Here is a 16,035-nt window from a genome sequence, read left to right on the forward strand (position 1 = left end):
ATTAAGATGCGAAGTTAATGTTGCCAGGTGTTTAAAACACTGGTTCAGGACCCGACAACACAGTACAGCCTGTCCCCTGCTATTCCTGGAGCTCCGTGAAGCTGTTCACCATCCAGGATTCCTATTCTGTTTATTTTAAAGAATGCTATTCTTCCCTCTAGTTCAAGATTTCTGTTCTTAAAAGTCATGAACATGAAATGACACCTGTCCCCCGCTCATACTGTATCGGTCTAGTCATTTTACTTGCTACAGCTGGAGTGAGTGATGGGGACAGGGGCATGGAAGGATGGAGATTTAGGACCCAAGTATCTTTTCTATGTGTTTCCCGAAGGTCAAAATGATACCACCTCGTACTTGGATTTAGAGAGCAAGACCCTGACGTAGGTTATCTCCCAGAGACTCATTTAGAAACACTCAGAGGAAACAAATGATTGGTTTTTAAATACCTAAGATTTGTATCACTGACTGTGCCTGTCACAGAAATAAGGAAATTATTAGCAGGTCATTCCTTTGACTTGATATTAAGTAGGTGACTGGCTCTGGTGGCACTCACGGCAGGGATGACACCTAACAGGCCGGTTTCCGGCCCTTCCCTGTGCCTGGGGATGGAGGGTGGAGTGTGGGAGGGAAGAATGTAGGTGTGATTCCAACCATCAAGGAACTTCTGGCTAAGGTTGCAAAACATAAATCAAGAAACTGCTAGAAGATATTTAAAGTGAAGATTGGGTGTTTGGAGCGAAGAGACCAGGGCCTTGAGCTGCAGTCACTGGGGCAGGCTTCACGGAAGATGGTGGGCAGAATACGAGGCTACTGGGGACTGCTGGTGGTGGGACCCTGAGACAGGCCCAACAGGACAGGAGGTTGAGGTCACCTGCCTCAACTTCAACTGTGCCCCAGCTCCTTTCATGTCCTTCTAAACTTCACACGCCATCTTCCCCATTCTCTCTAACCTGCCCCATTGTTACTTATTTTTTTTCTATCAGCTTCTTTGCAAAGACACTTATGGAGCTACTGTCAACAGAAAATTGGTATTTTTAAAAATATACACTAAATTCCCAACTATTAAAACAACAAGGGATGCCTGGGTGGCTCAGTTGGTTAAGCCACTGCCTTCGGCTCAGGTCATGATCCCGGGGTCCTGGGATCGAGCCCCACATCGGGCTCCTTGCTCGGCAGGGAGCCTGCTTCTCTCGCTGCCTCTGCCTGCCTCTCTGCCTGATTGTGTGTACTCTGTCTCTCTCTCTCTCTCTCTCTGGCAAATAAATAAAATCTTAAAAAAAAATTTATAAAAAAACCAAACCAAACCAAAACAAAAAAACAACAAGCCTGTGGGCTCTTACTGTCTTTCATATACTCCAAAGTGGGGATGCTGTACTCTGAGGTCCATCTCCAAGCTTTCTCTATACTTTTTTTAAAGAATATTTTATTAATTTGAGGTAGAGAGAGAAACCAAGAGAGTGTGAGCACGAGTGGTCGGGGTGGGGGGTGGGGTGCGGAGGAAGAGTCGGAAGCAGACTCCCCGCTGAGCAGGGAGCCAGGGAGCTGCCTGGAGGCTTGCTCCCAGCACCCCAGGATCATGCCCTGAGCTGATGGCATACCCTTAACTGACAGAGCCACCCAGGCGACCCTCTCTATACTTTTTTGACTCTTATTCATCCTCTGCAAACTGCAAACCCCCCTTTTCCTCGGAGCCTCTGGGCAATCACCTTGATCTCTGAATTCACCGTGGACCTCTTCCAATTGCCTCCACTTCTGTTTAAATGTTTTATATCCTCGGGACTCCTGGGTAGCTCTGTCGATTAAGCGATTAAGTGTCTGCCTTTGGCTCCAGTCGTGATCCCAGGGGACTGGGACCAAGCCCTGCATTGGGCTCCTTGATCAGTGGGGAGCCTGTTTCTCTCTCTGCCTGCCGCTCCCCCTGCTTGTACTTTCTCTCTCTCTGACAAATAAATAAAATATTCTTAAAAAAAAAGTTTTGTATTCTAATTAATCCTCTGTATTTCTTCTGCGCTCAGAAATGTATTCTTTCTCTTTCTAACCTTCTTGCCTTTGCTCCCTTATTCATTCAACAAATAGCCCCAGATCACCTGTTCGAGGCCGTTCCTATCCACACAGAGCTTATACTACACGGTGGTTCTCAACTAGGGGTGATTTCCTCTGGGAGACATGCGACAGTGTCCGGAGAACTTTTTGGTGGTCATATATAGGGAGGGGCTGCTACTGGTGTCTAGGAGGTAGACGCTAGGGATGCTGTGAACACCCAGGACAGAGACAGTCCGGGGCAGCCAAGAAGTAGCTGCCGACAAATGCCCATAGTGGGGCAGTGTGGAGGCCCCAGCCGCAGCTTCCAGGCTCCTAGAATCGGCCCAGTCTTTCTGTCTGGACTCCATCTTGTGTCCTTCCATCCCCCAACTCAACTGAACTCTGTCTGGACTCGATTTTTTTTAAAAAGATCTTATTTATTTATTTATTTTTTATTTATTTGACAGACAGAGAGAGAGATCACAAGTAGGCAGAGAGGCAGCCGGGTGGGGTGGGGGAGAAGCAGGCTCCCCGCTGAGCAGAGAGCCCAATGCGGGGCTCGATCCCAGGACCCTGAGATCATGACCTGATCCCAAGGCAGAGGCTTAACCCACTGAGCCACCCAGGTGCCCCTGGACTCGATCTTTTGTCCTTCCATCCCCCAACTCAACTGAATCCTTTGGTTACATCAGTCACTTGCTGTCCCCTGCAGGGCCACACATTTCCCCACCCTTGAACTTCGCACACGCTGTTCTCTGGTCAGCACTTTCCCCTTGCTTGCCCTGAAGTCTTACTCATGTCTTGAGACTGTGCAAATATTCTCCCGTGAGGCCTCTTCCCGAACTCAGCACAGCCCTTTGTGTCTGCCTCCACGCTCCTGCTGGCGTTCAAGATGCACCTTCTGTTGTGTGTGTGTGTGTGTGTGTGTGTGTGTGTGTGTGTGTGTGTCTACGGCTTAGTCTGTTCCGGCTGCTGTAACAAAATACCGCAGGCTGGGGGTTCTCTACACAACAACTTATTCTCACAGTTCTGCAGGCTGCAGGCTGGAGGCTGGAGGCTGGAAGCCCAAGAATAGGACATCAGTGTGTTCAGGTCGCTGTTTTCTTGCTGTGTCCTCCCCCCGAGGAAGGGCCAAGGGAGCCACCTTGGACCTCTTCTGTAGGAGCACCAGTCCCATTCTTGAGGGCTCTGCTCTAGTGACCTGAGCACCTTCCCAGGGCCACCTCCTAACACTGTCACGCTGGACACTGAGCTCTCAGCATGGCACTTTGGGGGTGGGGCTGGGGACAGATCCAGTCATTCAAACTGTAGCAGCTTCTGTTAGATGAACTGAGAGCGTCTCCCGTAGCTTCTCATTTTTGAGTCCTTGCTGTCAGGCGGCCGCGTGGAATCATGGAATCATCAGCACAGGAGAACGCGCACGACGAAGCCGAAGTCATCGGCAAACACTAGCCTGGCGCGTCACCTGCTGGGCCCCCGTGTTCGCTGGTTAGCCTCTCCCTGGTGGTCCGCGGGCTGAACACAACCACGAGAGTGAAGAGGAAACTGCGGGAGAAGATGCTGGATCTCAGCAGGTCGCGGAGGGGCATGGTCAAGGCACCCCCGCGGCACTGGACACCGCAGCCGCCCGCGGTGCCTCCGTGGGAACGAAGGCAGTTCGCCGCTGAGAAGAGAAAACGCACAAAGGGACGTAGATCTCGAAGCCAACGAGCATCCTCAGGCCGTCGTGTGAGTGGCTGGGGACTGGGAGACCCCATGGGGAGACGCTGGACTCACTGGCGGTTTCCGTGAGGGTCTCCTCTCCCGCCACCGCGTGACGGGTGCCCCCGCCGGTGGGAAAGACCGTGGAGGAACCGACCCTTGATTCGTGCTGGGTCCTAAGGCCTTGCCCAGAGTCTGACTTGAGCCCAGGTTGTGCGCGCGTGTCTCCTGGTGGACAGAGAAGCGAGATCGCGGTCCGCATCGCCCGCAGGGAAGGGTTGTGCGCGGCGTGGACGGGCTTAGGTCGCCACGTTCCCCGCAGTCCCCAGGCTGAGACCTCCGCCGCGCTCCGTGTTTTCGGGTCTCGGGGTCGGTGTCAGGCGGACTCAGTGGGCGTATTGGGCATCAGTTACACGCTACAGAGTGAGGGTTTCCCGAGGGTCTGCGCGGGGGCGGCTGACATGCAGGCCGGGTTCGGGGGAGATGCTGGGAGTGTGGGCGGAGGGTAGGGGTGGAGGGAGGAGGTGCGGGGTGGGGGGGATCCGAGGCTGACAGATGCCCTCCCCCTCGCGCACTTCCAGCTTTCCACTTGCTGACCCGTGGCCCTCAACAAATCGAGAGCCGGAGGCTGCCCCAGCCCGAGACTCCCCTGTCCTGCGGCCTCTCCCATGCGGGGCTGCGGTGGGGGAGCACGAGGGGATTCCACCCGCCTTGGAAGAGCAGAGGGGAGAAAGCAGGAGGAGCATACACCTCCGAGATCCCAGTCCCACGTCCCCCCCCCCCCCCCTCCCCAAGTCAGGGATCTCACGTTACTTCTAATTAGGCAAGTGTCTCAGTCAAATTCTATTTCACTCCCATTAGCAACTGAAGATTTCGGGTAATTGAGCATAACTTCCTATCCATATGCTCCCCCCCTTGTTTACCTAAGGATCTAACCAAGTGACGCCCAAACTCCTATCATAGGAAACGACTCTCTTCTCCTAGGAGGACTTGGACGATTCCAGTAACTCCTTGGCCTGAGAAATCAAAGGTCCTTCCTCCAAGCTGGATTGATCTGTCCCGGTTGGTGGTCGCCCCATAGCTAGGCCGTCCATCTCCAAACGAGCACTGGTCCCTGGCAGGCAGTTTTGGGCGGACAGATTGCTTTTCAGGGACTCCCTGCACAAAAGTGTCCGCCTGGCCAGAGGTCCTGCCCGGGAGCATAGAAATGTCACCGTGGCCCACGTGCCCTGTGACCAGCAGCTTCTGCGACCATTCATGCTCGTCTGACGAGCTTTGTTCGGTCCCCATTACCCCATCAGGAGACGGGCAGGTGGAGGCGCTGCGCGGGCCACACACCTGGTGTCTGAAGAATAAGGACCCCCTCAGGGCAACATCTGCGTGGCCATACTTAGGAGCGTTTTCCTTTTTTTTTTTTTTTTTTTTTTTTAAACCCTTGTAAAGGACATTTCTTATTTGAAGTCACCCCAGACAGTGGCCTGTTGTTTGGTGACCATGGCCAAAACAGCAAATTAACTCCGTGCCTCTTGTCTCAAAAAAACGAGAGGGGGTACAATCTGCACGGAGATTCACCCCCTTTCTGAGAGGCGTAATTAGGTTTGTGAAAGGAGACAGAGCCTGGCTTTTTGCTGTCTGTGGAGCTTGGCAGTCTCCCGCATTGTGCTGGAGGCAAATTAGTTCTCTATCTTTGCTGGAGGCAAATGGACCAATTCAGAAACAGATGAGGCCTTGTAGGGGGCTCTCCCCTTCCAAGTACCCCATCCACAGGGGACCTTGGAAACGGGGAATTACAAATCCAGCTGCATCTCGGCCTGGGTCGGATTCAGACAGCTCCTTTTTTGTATGGCCTGTTCTTGCTTGACTTTATCTTGATGACCTTTCAGATATAACATTTCAGTGGCCAACAGCGTGAACACCGAGGGAGAGAACAATTACAGCCACAATCCGCTTCCTGAAAGCTGTGCAGCTGACTACCGTTTCAAAAGATCAACCCCCACCCCGCGCCGGGGTCCATCCCATTTCATAATGAGTGCTGGGCAGTGCTGTGAGCTTAATGAATATCTGGTCTTTCTCAAGGGTAGAGCCCAGAGCACATCCCACAGACCTGCTCATTGGCCAGTGGGACACCTTGCACAGGAAGGCAGTTGGGGCGATTATCCCCACTAGTCAAGGAGGGTCGAGACATCGCAGTGCCTTTCCCATCGCAGGTGCCTTGCGCTTCCCAGCCGGACTCGTGCTTAATTACTTGCGTGATGCACTTCCTGGCTGCCAGGTGGTAGGTGGCCCCGCCAGTCGCAGGAGCGCACGACGGTTGGCAGTCCAGAGTCCGACCTGCCAGGCTACCCTGATTCCTTCTGCAAGAAGGGGTGGGGGCGAGCCGGAATGTTTTCCACTTGACCAGAAGTGCGATGAGTGCCTGCCGGATTCTATTCAGAGAATTTGCAGTCCAGTCAACCTCTCCTTTATTATCATCTTCTTAAAAGGTCCGTGGTGCAGAAGTGCGACATTCTGGGCGTATTGTTGAAATTGTATTAAAATCGAGCACAAAAGGGTGGAAAGGTGGAAGAAAAGTCAGTTGTTGGCCATGAACCATCTTGTAAGAGCTGATCTGATCCTTTAAAAAAAAGAAAATGTGTTCATGGTCAAGATTCAGTTCCTAGTAAAGAAAGAGAGCATCAAGGTGTGGGGTACAAGCACAGGGCCAGTGGCGCAATGGATAACGCCTCTGGCGACGGATCAGAAGATTCAAGGTATGGGGTACACTGAGGAGCTTATGAGCATATGGATGGAAGGTTCTTGAATATGGGTCCAACAGGAATATTCGGATGGTATTTTTCCAAAGGCCTGGGGGTCTCTATACCAGACAGCCCAATAGCAAGGGCCTGGAGGGCCAGCAGATATCTCTCCTGTGCTCACCGGGGAACCTGTTGTCTTCTGTTTTGCCATGATATACCCAGACTGGCTGATTCAGGCAGTTAACAAAAGGAAGACTGAATTGGATTATTGGCATCCAAGATGGAGACCAGAACACTGGGAGGCCAGTCTTGCTGGCTGTGGGGAGGCACGTTCTTGATTCATCTGAGCATCCTGTTGGGAAATCTTGAAGAAGAGATGCTATCGAGATATCCACTCCCATTCCCATCGTATGTTCTCCTACCTTCTCCCAAACAAACCAGCGGAAACAAAGCAAAAGAGTGTGACCTTTCTATCTTTATGGGTGCTTCCTGACTGACTGAGAGAACAGAAACTCTGTTCATATCCAACATCATGTTGGAAATTTGCCAAGTGAATTTTCCATGAAGTAGAAACTGAACTCATCCCCTTCTAGACTACAAAGCAAGTGAAACCCCAGCATTTAGGACTGGAGGGGTACAGAGGCCTACAAGAACCCAGGGGTTTGATCTTTGTTCTGGGGAGAGCGCTGCACAGAAGAACACTCTGGAGAGAATGTCTGTCTTCGTCACAGCTGTGTGTCCAGTGCTTAGCCCTGACCGAGCACAGTGCCAGACGTCAAGTAGCTGCTCAATAAGCCATTGATGAGTGAATAAAGACATGATAGAAAGTCCAGCCCCAGCAGCAGGTGATGCCATGTCCTATTCATCAACGGGGTCAACAAGAGTGTAGACAGGCTTATGAAACTGGACAATTCTCAGAACTAGGAACTTGCAAGGCACACCATGAAGGTCCATAAGTTGGAAAGAGCCCAGGGGGCCGGGGGGGAGAACCAACAAGTGCGCAAGTCTGCGCCATGCCCCCAGCAGCTCTGGGTCAGTCTCAGAGGCTGGTCTTGGAGGCCAGAGCAGAGAGAAACAGAGCAGGAGCCCAGCTGGGGGCCCAGAGCAGGCCTGGAGGGAGGGATGTGCCCACAGCCCAAAATGCCTTCCTTTGAAAGAACAGCTGTTTGCCCGGGCCCAGGGCCGGAAGGAAATGCTGAGCCATATGTCCTTAGTAAAGCAGTGCGCGGCCCTATTAGAAGACGTGCCTGAGCGATGGACGGGAAGATAACCAGGCTGCTCGCATACCGCTCTCCCCGTGTGCCGCCAGTTTGTTCCATGCCAAAACGTACCGCCATCCGCCCTGCTGCTCCCACTTCCACTTTTCATCAGAGAAATATTTGACAAGTGCATGTACTTAAACCATCATGGAAGAGAGGAAAGTAAGACATTTTTCTTGGAGGCTAAGACTGCAAAGTGAAGCATTTGCTCCAGCAGAAAACATCCCCTTTTATGGCCTGCATGTTTCTTTGAACAACAATGAAAACGTTTACGAGAACTTGCGGGCTGATATATCATAATGAGATCTTAGAATAACACAGGCCTTTCTTGCAAACATTGCAGACACCTAGCAGATGGGGAAACAGAGGTAACAGAACCCATTTGTTGACAATTGTTGGAATTCAGGAAAAGTCTTTGTTGGAATAAAGTAAAACTGTATCTGCATATCCAGGCTTTCCCCTTTTCTGAGTTTGTCTCGTCACTGAGAGTAATAGCGTTGAAAATGCCTTCTGTGAGAAGTGATTTCAGAGGGTCCCCATTTCTTCAGCTGGTATTGACTACAACTCTGAATGAGATGAAATCCTCAAATAATTTCACTTATTCACATCAGCCAACTGGTGTCTCAGCACGGGTACATTCAGGTATTTACATTGTTTTTTTAAGATTTTATTTATTTATTTGACAGACAGAGATCACAAGTAGTCAGAGAGGCAGGCAGAGAGAAGAGGAAGCAGGCTTCCCGCTGAGCAGGGAGCCCGATGCGGGGCCCGATCCCAGGACCCTGGGATCACGACCCGAGCCAAAGGCAGAGGCCCAACCCACTGAGCCACCCAGGAACCCCAGGTATTTACATTTTTAACAGGATTTATTAGCACATAGCGTCGGTTGTATACCTACTAAAATTTTACTTTGGGCGGTTGTGATTTATTTGAAAAGCTGATACAGATACAACCTTTAAAGTTTTATTTAAAATTAATTGAAAATTGCAGAAGTTAATAGCTTCCTTTCATACCAGCAAAAGATACTTGATAAGCAATGATGGCAAATCATTCAAAATAACCCAAAATATGCGATACGTGGGAAGAAATCTTTTTTTTTTTTTTAAAGATTTTATTCATTTACTTGTCAGAGAGAGAGAGATCACAAGCAGGCAGAGAGGCAGGCAGAGACAGAGGGAGAAGCAGGCTCCCCGCCGAGCAAGGAGCCTGATATGGGACTCGATCCCAGGACACTGGGACCATGACCCGAGCCGAAGGCAGCCGCCCAACCAACTGAGCCACCCAGGCGTCCCGTGTGGGAAGAAATCTTAACAAGAGATACATAGGACCTATAGGAGGAGAATCATAATAATTTCAGAGAAACGTAACAGGAAACTTCAGTAAAGGAAGTCGTACGATGCTCCTGGGCAGAACCTTAAACATTCCTCTTTGTCTTTGTGATTCCCAACGAAAGAATCTACTGCAACAAAATATCCAGGAATTTGGACAAAGATCTAGATCTCAGAATTATTTGTAATAATGTAAAATTAGAAAAACTCAGATGTTTGAAGAATGATTTGTTGGTTGGATCATGAAGAGGAAAAATAGCCTTTCAAGGGGAGAGAAGAGGTAGCAGGAAATTCTAGGGAGAAAGAAGAGTGTGGGTGACCTTAGGCGCGTGTGAAAGTTCACTGCATTTCCAGGTGGAGACTGCACTCTGCTTTGTCATGGCGGATGCGGGCACGGAGGGGGAGTAGAGAACGGGAGGCTCAGAAGCTCCTGTGTCCTTGTCTGTCTCTGCTGTGAGAATTTAAGACTCAGGGATTCTGTGTTGTTCATTTATATGTCTTCCCAAGTTTCTTTTTCTTTTCTTTCTTTTCTTTTCTTTTTTTTTTTTTGACGATCTCAGATCTTATTTATTTATTTGAGAGAGAGAGAGAGACAGCATGAGGGGAAGAGAAGCAGAGGGAGGAGGAGAAGGAGAGGGAGGAACAGACTCCCTGTTGAGCAGGGAGTGCGAGGCAGGGCTGGATCTCAGGACCCTGAGATCATGACCTGAGCTGACAGCAGACTTTTAACCCACTGAGCCACCCAGGCGCCCTCTTCCAGGGTTTCTATTAGGCGCTTAGTAAATGTCTGTTAGGGGGCTCCTGGGTGGCTCAGTGGGTTAAAGCCTCTGCCTTCAGCTCAATCATGATCTCAGGGTCCTGGGATCGAGCCCCGCATCGGGCTCTCTGCTCAGCGGGGAGCCTGCTCCCACCGCCCTCCCCGCCCCCCCCCCCCCCCCCGCCCCGCCTGCCTCTCTGCCTACTTGTGATCTCTCTCTGTCAAATAAATAAATAAAATCTTAAAAAAAATAAATGTCTGTTAGTAAATAAATTGATTTCTTTCAGATGTGGAGTGGCTTTGAGTTACATGTTACTGAGTTGTGGTGTTACCCTATAGCCAATGAAGATCCAGCAAAGTTTCTTAGGAAGAAAATAAAGACTCTTCCTGAGTAACTTGATTGATTTATGACATGCATTATATATTTTAAAAGAGACTCCTTTGGACTTCAGTCAGTAGGGGGTGCACCAATGCTGGAAATTCTGGTATTAACGAAGAATAATGCTTGTTTATTAATCTTACGGTTCTTCTTCCTGGTTACTATTCATCTCCTCTGTGCCTCTCTCCTTGCTATCCATTTCCCACAATTTTTTATTTCTCACTACTACACACACTACTAGTGAATAAGTAATGCCTCAAAACTACCAGTTACAAAACTGGTTTTAAAGAGAGTTAATCTAATATTGCTATTTATTATAGTTGTTAAAAGTAAGTGTGACATTTTTAAGAAATTGGTGTTAAATGAAGAAGGGTTTAAATTACACTTATCATTTACTCAGGACAAATTTTCCATTAGAATAGGTGAGAAAGTACTAGAAAAGAATGGAGGTGATAATTCAATGATTTATGTGAACACTAATACTATAATTGGTGCAAGAATAATAGTGACCTTTAGAGAAAGGATATTTTATAAAGCATTCATTAACAAGAAGGATTTGGCTTTTGGAACATTTTTTCCACAAAGTTCTTCATGAAATAGAATTAATAAAAGGCTATGGTTTATTGAAATTTCAAAAAAAGGACAGGATACTGTAGAGTTGTGTAGAAGAATTGAGGGGAAAGTAAGATGACTTTACATATGGCATTTTTGGGGGACAAAAAAGAACTTGAATAGTAAATTTAAAATATGATAATTATAGCTAAAAATATTGTACCAGAATAATAAGTCTTGAGACTGAAACATAAGAAATAGGAATAGGCATTTGAAGGAAGACAAATGAACAGCTATAGAACTCCAGAAAACACAACCCAAATAGAAAAAGAGAGCTATTTGTGGAGGTGATGGAGGGGAGTTTGGAAATTTGAAGTGCTTAAATTTCATTAGATGATGCTATGCTCTTTTGGAATGAGGATATAGGGAGGACCAGGGATCTTCTCTCCTTTCATTCTCTTAAAATCCTTATAAAGTGGCTTAAAAGAAAGGCAAATATCAGCTATGAAAATGATCACTCAGGTGAATCAAATTCAACCAAAAGTTTAAAAACTTTTATAGAAGGAAAAAGAGTGAAACTAAAACCAGAAGAAAAATACTGTGTGGAAATTCCTCTAAGAGGCAAAGATGCTCAAAAGGGATTCTAAAAGATATTTCAACATGGTGCTGCCCAAGGATAAGACACTTAGTAAAAAGTCACACGTACAATCTAAAATTAAGTGTTTCCATAAAGATATGGCAATGATAGTAAATATAGGAAAGCAAGGGTTGCAATAACAATATCAAGTAATTCAAAATAAAACATATGAAGTTAAATAAATATGTGGTTATATAAAGATAAACTCTGTACATACTTAAGATATAATAACTATCAATTTATATGCACCTAATAACAAAGCAACAAAACACACAAAGCAAAGAATATAAGAACTTCCTGTAAAAACTAGCAAAAAATCTGTTATAGGGGAGCATTGAGTTCCTTATAATCAAAGCCATGAAAAGTAAACAAAGTTCTGTAGTTTATACATGGGGTATAACGTCTTTAGACTTATTTGATGAACACTTACACAAAACTTATCACTTCCTAGTTTACGTAAAATTGGATCAATAAATTTCATCCCAGGTTTTATAGGCTATTATAACCAAAATACAAGTAAAAATTGAAAATAAGGGTCTTAAGAACCAACAAACAAAATATTATTCTGATATTTTGAAATAATCTCCTGAAGGGCAAGTGAGACAGTGGGAAAATCAAGAACTCAGTAACAGGCAATTTAGAAAATAATAATAATATACCATATATCAAAATCAAGGTTAGAGAAATGATAATAAACCTTTACATGTTTTATTGTTAAAATTAAAAAGAAAACGTCAATAAATAATTCAACTTAATATCACAGAGCATAAAAACCACAAAGAAATAAAAATAGAAAATCATAAATTGGAAAGAGAAAAACAAGTCAACAAAAGCAAGAGTTGATTCTTTAAACATTATTAATATAGACAAATTCTGATAAGTCTAATAGAGAAAAACTAAAAAAATACATAAAAATAGAAATTAGAATAGAAATAGAAATGCATTGAAATAACTATAAGAAATAACTACCTGTAAGGATGTTACTGTACTTGTAATTCTCAAAGAAATGGGTAATTTCATTCAAAATAAAAATTCCTAAAATTGACACAACACAAAGAAAATCATTATAGATTGATAACAGCAGGGGAAAATCAGAAAGTCATAAAACTGTTACAATTTCAAGACAAAAGTCTCTGAATCTTAGTGAATTTTTAAAAATAACTTAGGAAATAGATAATACCATGTTATAAGACGTATTCCTAACAGAGAAACACCTATTACATTTCTGACAAGGGTAACATTCCATACAAGCAGTAAATGTCATGAATATCTATGGGAAAATCTTAAATAAAGCCTTACCAAATGGGCATTGCATTATAAAGTTAAATGTATCCCTGAAATGCAAGGATGGTTCAATTAAAAAGTATTATAAGACATCAGTGAATTAAATAAAAATCCATACATAGAGTCATTCCCATACATGCTAAAATGTAATTTTAAAAAATTCGACACATATTCCAAGTACACATTTTTTAAAGAAAGGATTAGAAGTCTATTTTCTTAAAATATGAAAATTTTTTTTTAAATGAAGAGACAATGTTTTAGTCAATGGACAACCCTAGAGACATTTTTTTTTAAAGATTTTATTTATTTATTTGACAGAGATCACAAGTAGGCAGAGAGGCAGGCAGAGAGAGAGGAGGAAGCAGGTTCCCCGCTGAGCAGAGAGCCCGATGCAGGGCTCGATCCCAGGACCCTGGGATCATGACCTGAGCCGAAGGCAGAGGCTTTAACCCACTGAGCCACCCAGGCGCCCCGAGACATTTTTTTAAAAGCAGAATAAAATTAGGTGTTGCCTTAACTTAATATTGTTTTGGAATGTCTGCTCAATAAATTAAGAACCAAAATTAAGACATAAGAAGAATGCATGTTGGGCCCATAGAGACAAAATATCCAATTTCAGGTGATAAAAAGTATAAATAAACCTGCAAAATGTCAGATATAAAATGTCTATAATCTAATGTACCAGCATTAGCATCTCATTAATTATAACAAGAAAGAAATTACAACGAGGAAACCAATTATACATTTATTACTTGGGAATAAATGTAACAAGAAATAGACTATGAAAAATAATGAAAAATGTACTGTAGGACAAAAGAAGACAATGGAATGCAGAACAATGTTGTCTTGTAGAAGAGAATAAAATTTCCAAGGATGATATTTCTTCCCAAGTTGAATTAAAATTCCTAGGTAATGCAAAATAGAACAAATGAAAACAACCAAAGAAAATAATTATAAAATTCATTAGGATAAAAGGATCATAAAAATGTAAACAATTTAAACAAGTGGAAAATAGGCAGATGACAGAGGTGAATTTACCATGAAGCCAATGAAAGTTAAGTTCTCATAGTTCCTGTAAATTTTACAAAAATAAATATACTCCCCCTATATTTCTCTGTCCCCTAAATTGTATACATGCCACAATATTTTATTCTGCCATGCCACATAAAAAATTATGTTATAAATCTACAATAATTAAAAGACTACCCAAGTGGTGTAGAAAAATAAATCAAATACATCAATTTTCCCCTATTGGGGAAAAAAAGCTAGAAATAAACACACCGATATGTACATTTTTAGCTATTTGAGAAAGTGTCACAAAATGTGATGAACGAATCAATAATTTAATCTGTGGTATTGGGTAACATTCTAGGGGAGGTCCAAAATATGAGCTGTGTCAACACTATGACATGAACATGAGAACGGTCCTGGCCATTCCCACCGGGTGCCACTGTACTGGTGGGTGTGAGCTTAATCTAGCTTTGGCTTAAATTAGGAAATTGGGAAATATGCTTTAGATCCATATTCTATTTTTTTTAAGATTTTATTTATTTATTTGAGAGGGAAAGAGAGAAAGAGCAAGAGCAGAAGCAGGGGGAAGGGCAGAGAGAGAGGGAGAAGCAGGCTTCCCACTGAGCAGGGACCCTGATGCAGGGCTCCATCCCAGGACCCTGAGATCATGACCTGAGCCTAAGGCAGACACTTAACTGACTGAGCCCCCCAGGTGCCCCTGCTCCATATTCTATACAACACGGAGTGCCAGGTGGCTTAGCACATTACACAAAGGTATTTGATTCTAACCAGATATTTAGAAGAGGGATACAATTTTCTGAGAGCTGACGCAATATAGGAAACAACATTTTACTATTAGACTGTATGCCACTTTCATAAAAGGAAAATTAACAAAATCAGAAAGGTAACAATTACCTGGGAAAAAGTGTGGGAGCCAAATATGACAAAGGGTTAATATTTAAAGACACCACTTCAGGGGCGTCCGGGGTGGGGCTCAGATGGTTAGGCATCTGCCTTCAGCTCAAGTCATCATCCCAGGGTCCTGGGATCGAGCTCCGTGTGGAGCTCCTTGCTCAGGGGGAGCCTGTTTCTCCGTCTCCCTCTACTGTTCCCCCTGCTTGTGCTCTCTCGCTCTGTCACATAAATAAATAAAATCTTTAAAAAAATAAAGAAGGCACTTTGATATACCAATATAATGAAGAGTCCAATAAACAAAGAGACAAATTTCATAAGTGGACAATATACAGCAGAGCAGGGAGTAAAACAGGAGAAAGGGTTGGGCTTCCCTATGAATTAAAGAAACGCTAAGTGAGATAGCTTCAGGTGTTGTTAAAATAGTTCACATGAGCAAAAGCGTTTAAGAAGATTGGGGTGCCTGGCTGGTTCATTCAGTCAGTAGAGTGTGCGACCCTTGATCCTGGGGTAATGAGTTCCCTCCCCTGATTGGGTGTTAGAGGTGACTTTAAAAAATAAAATCTTAAAAAATAAAAATAAAATAAAATCTTAAAAAAAAGATAATGCCCTTTGCTGCTGGTACAGCTGAAGTCATACTGGTAACTGTGTATGCTTCATGCAGTAATTTTCTTTCAAACAGAAATAAAAGGAATATATCAGCAATATGAGAAATAGAATAGTAAGAATGTTTCTGCCTCTTTGTGATCTTACATCTGAGAAAAACCACAGTCATGAAGAGGATATGGAATGTTGAGTCGGAAATTCTAGGTTTGAATCTGGATTCTAATACTTTTAAGTTGAGTGATCCTGGGAATGGTTTTCTGTCCCTCAGTTTGCTCATTTGCAAAGATGAGATTATCGTAATGTATCTCACAGGGTGGCAGTGAAGGTTAAAAGCCATGGTGCACAGGCAAATGGAAAAGGGCTGCATTTCCAGGGTACTTTGTACCTTTGGGTATGAGCCTCAGTTTCCTTATCTGTAACACGGGAACAATAATACCTATCTCACAAGTTCCTTGGGATAATGAAACCAGATAACGTCTGTATTTTTTCACTCAAACACCAGGGTCTGGTCCAGTAGTCCCAGGCTGAAGAAGGCAAGCCCAGCTATCCATTCCGCGTCCAACTGGACCTATATCCGGGGACGAGACTGTCCTGCGGCGATGATGCCATGGGTCTCAGCACACACGAACAGGCTACGATGCGCGGTTCTGACGGTGCGGCGGCGCCGCTCTCAGCGCTCCTTCAAGGAGATTGCACATTTGCCTTCCCTTTCTGTGCCCTCTGCATAGAACAGGGGCTCAAATTAATATTCCACCCATTGGATGGATGGACGAATGCATGTCAAAAATGTTTACAGGAGGAAGGCAATTGTTCTAATGAATGATCTGAAGTCCCCCGAATGCCCAATACAGG

This window comes from Lutra lutra, chromosome 9 (assembly GCF_902655055.1).
Source record: "Lutra lutra chromosome 9, mLutLut1.2, whole genome shotgun sequence".
Lineage (NCBI taxonomy): Eukaryota > Metazoa > Chordata > Mammalia > Carnivora > Mustelidae > Lutra > Lutra lutra.